The sequence below is a fragment of the Mus pahari genome, chromosome 4 (genome assembly GCF_900095145.1).
Source record: "Mus pahari chromosome 4, PAHARI_EIJ_v1.1, whole genome shotgun sequence".
NCBI classification, from domain to species: Eukaryota; Metazoa; Chordata; class Mammalia; order Rodentia; family Muridae; genus Mus; species Mus pahari.
The window spans coordinates 53,124,067-53,127,662 of NC_034593.1; the positions used below are offsets into that span (position 1 = coordinate 53,124,067).

The following is a 3,596-nucleotide window of genomic DNA, read 5'->3' on the forward strand; positions in this document are numbered from 1 at the left end:
TCCTTTTCTTTCTTTCCTCCTCCTCCTCCGTCTCCTCCTCCTCCTCCGTCTCCTCCTCCTCCGTCTCCTTCTGTATGATACAGTGTTCATTATGTAGCTCAAGCTGGCTTGGAATTCACTTTGTAGCTCAACCTGGCCTCAAACTCTTGGAAGTCTTCTTACTTTAGTCCCCTAAGTCTGAGGGAGCATACACTGTTAAATATTATCTCAGATTCTCTCTGCTTTTAGGGCCAGGCACTGTTACTAGTCAAAGTTACATTTTGAGAATTCAATGTTGCTCCAAATCCTTTGCAATATTACCTCAAGCAGAACAATTTCATGAATTACCAAATGTATACAGATTGATGTCCATTCCCCCTATTCACTCTCTTACCTGCCCAATCATAAACATGCTGATTTTCATTTCTGCCTGTGTTCTAGTATGATCAATTTACAAACATGTTTATAATTTTTAGTTGTAACTTTTGAATAATATCTCTTATATGGATTGAAAATAAAATAGACAACTATGAACTGTAGGCAAAATTTTAATTAACATATGCTTCATACATCTGTTTTTTATCAATATGAATTAAATTCACAATATATTAAACATATAATAATATCTGTTGTGTTGTAAGAGCTAGGGTTTCAGAGAAATTGATATTATACCTTGCTGTCAGGGAGATGGTAATTTTAGGCAGAAAGACCTAAAGTGAGGAACATATTATGGGGTGGAATTGTGGTGTATTTTGTTGTTGTTGTTGCTCATGGTTGGTCCAGCTTTACAGAGAAGATGGTATCTGAATAGCAATATAAGCAAGAATGGATTTGCCAGGTTGCATGGCTGCAGGGTATTCAGCCAGATTAAGTGATAGCATGTAGTATGTTCGTGGGGTTCCAGTAGTCTGTTTTGGGCAGAATCCATGATAGTTCATCTCTGTAAACACAGGGATGTGGAATCAGAAGCTAAAGAGTGATGTTTGTTGGTTCATACATGGAGAAATCCTGAGGTATCACTGAGGTTAAAATGTCTTAGTATTTGGCTTTTACAGGAGTGTTGTCAACTTTTGTTAAGCAGTAAAATGACTAGTGTTTGAAAGTTGCATTGACATGGATTCAGAAGTGAATGACACCGAAGACAATAGAAAAGCAACATGTGTGGATGTGCCTGCAGACTTTGGGGAAGACACACCGCAGGCGGGGAGCAGGATTGTGCACAGATGCAAAGTTAGGCAAGAGCTTAGTCCCCTTTACAGTGGCCTCTTCAATCCTTGTGAGGACTGAGAACCAACTGCTGTTTTATAGAGAATGGTTACCTCTAGGTCTAGAAAAGGAAAGGGGTCTTGAGAAGGAACCAGTCAAGGTAGAAGCTTGTAGAAGTTTCACGCTGTGGAGAACTGCCACAGAAGATACAGACAGACCAGCAGGAAGTCCAGAGAGAACTCCTACCCAAGGAACAAAGAAATGGATGTGGTACATGAGACCACCAACCAGTGAGAGTGAGGGAAACATGGAGAGGAGAGAAATCAGGTAGAGAATACTTGGAGGATGCTGTGTAAGAGAGGGAACCAGTTAATGCTTGCCTAGAGACTGCTGGGCAGAGGAGGGCCTGCATGACCCTGGGACTTGCATGTATTTGATTCCAGTCACATGTGATTACATAGGTACATGGATGTACGTGTGTATGTTACTTTTGTGTCCTCAGGTAATCTGAGTCCTGTTGTAGTAGACAATCATTTATACACCTGTGCTTTGGGGACAGCTATCTCGTTTTATTTTATTTTATTATTTATTTTTATCACTGTTCTCAGGTTGCTGAGATGAAGAATATTGTTTCTGCCCCTGGAAAAGTGGTTTAGTGGCTCCAATATGTAAGGAAATAAACAGGCAGGACAGGGATTGCTATGTGGAGGCAATGCAGAAATGGTGATATTAGCCTGTAAGTGAACAGAGATGGATGTGTCATCTCCTCTGACTCTTCCGGCGGTACACGGTAGCTGATGAAAGCAGTATGGACTGAAGAGTTGGTGACCACATGTGTTCTGTTCAAGCCATAAAGGCACAAAATTCTGTGAATGCTGGGTAAAGGCTCAGGAGAGTGGCTAGAGAACGGGACAGAACTGGACAGAACCGGTCTTACTTTGACAGAGCAGTGCCTTAGAACCTGATGACTTTTGCAAACCACCTTCTTGAGCACTGTGGCTGGTGGCTTCTGCAGTCCGTGTCACAAGCTGAAGTTTGCCATGTCGTGCTTTCTAAATATAAATACCTTTGTTAAATAGCTTACTTCTTTTTTTCTGAACAGTATTACGAATATTAATATGTCTTAAAGGTTAAATTATACTAGATATTCATGCTTTTAGCATGGGTAGATGTCTTCATATCCTGTATTCTAATTTCCAAAATTATAAATTGGCCGTTTACAATCAACTCCTTTTTAAAGAAATAAAATAAAATAAAATAAAAAGGAGACTAATCGCTGTGTGTTGGTAGTGGTCTGAAGTGTACAAGTTAGCAGCCCCACTTTCCTCACCGACAGCATTCAAAAGGAAAACAAACCAAAAACATACATGCTTTTATTTTTGTAACCAGTTAATTTTTTTGAGATTTTTTTTTTTGTCTTGATTGAAAGAGAAAGTGAGCTATTTAGCAGTGAAACTGCACTGTTCTAAAGAGTGGGCTCCTGAGTTAAGAGAAGGCAGCTGCCTCTGCCCCTTCCCTCCAGCATAGTGTGGGGCTGAGCCCCTGAAGTGCATCAGACTGCCCAAATCAAATTGCTCACTTAATAATTAATGTTCCTGCAATGGAATCGCTTTCTCCCTGGAGGTTGGCTTTCAGATTTACCAGACATCTGACAACACTGCACCCCTTATTCTCGACACAAGACTTCAGCTTCTGCTTAAAAAAAAAAAGTCTGAATAAAGGATGCTTTTGTTCATACCTCGCCTGCCTGTGATATAGTGATAAAGTGTCTGATGGCTGAATGGAATAGTTTTACAGTATGAGTGCTGCTTTCAGCAGAGGGGCAGGACTTGGGCTTTAGGAGGAAGTGAATTGGATAGGTCAGGAGAATGTACCATTTGTAAACACCCCTTTCCTTTTTTATTCACGTGTCAGGACAGCAACGGCAGGCTGCTGAGTGTCCACCCCTGCACAAAACCAGAGGGAAAGCAGCTCGGACTTGAGCTGTAGTTTTTAAACATTGCTTTTGATTACTCGGGAGTGATTGTCAAGTCCTTGGACTTGCGTTAGAAGCTGTTTGGAAACTAACATGGTTTAGTCCACTAACTGCATGTTGGGTAAATTCAAAACCCACATGCTCGTCCTCTTGCAGTGGAATAAGTCACATCTGATGGACATTTTCTGTGCTTATAGCATAGTAATGAACGGCTGACAGGCGCGACCTTTCATAAGACAACCCACACTATTGGCTTTCTGCCCAGAATATTGCTGCAACACTATCTGTGATTGGTTATCTCTCTATCATGCATTGCTTCACAAGGGGAAACGGCCCCCTTTTTAATAAATCTACGATGGCTGGCTGCAATATGCCTCACTGTAAGTATTGTGTGTGTGTGTGTGAGAGAGAGAGAGAGAGAGAGAGAGAGAGAGAG

The 3,596-nt window shown here is 41.2% G+C and overlaps 1 protein-coding gene across 1 annotated transcript in view; it reads left to right on the top strand.

Annotated features, from left to right (window-relative positions):
• Window positions 1-3,596, top strand: part of Mbnl1 (muscleblind like splicing regulator 1) — a 140,884-nt gene that overhangs the window by 24,353 nt on the left and 112,935 nt on the right. The gene's annotated exons all lie outside the window — the stretch shown is intronic.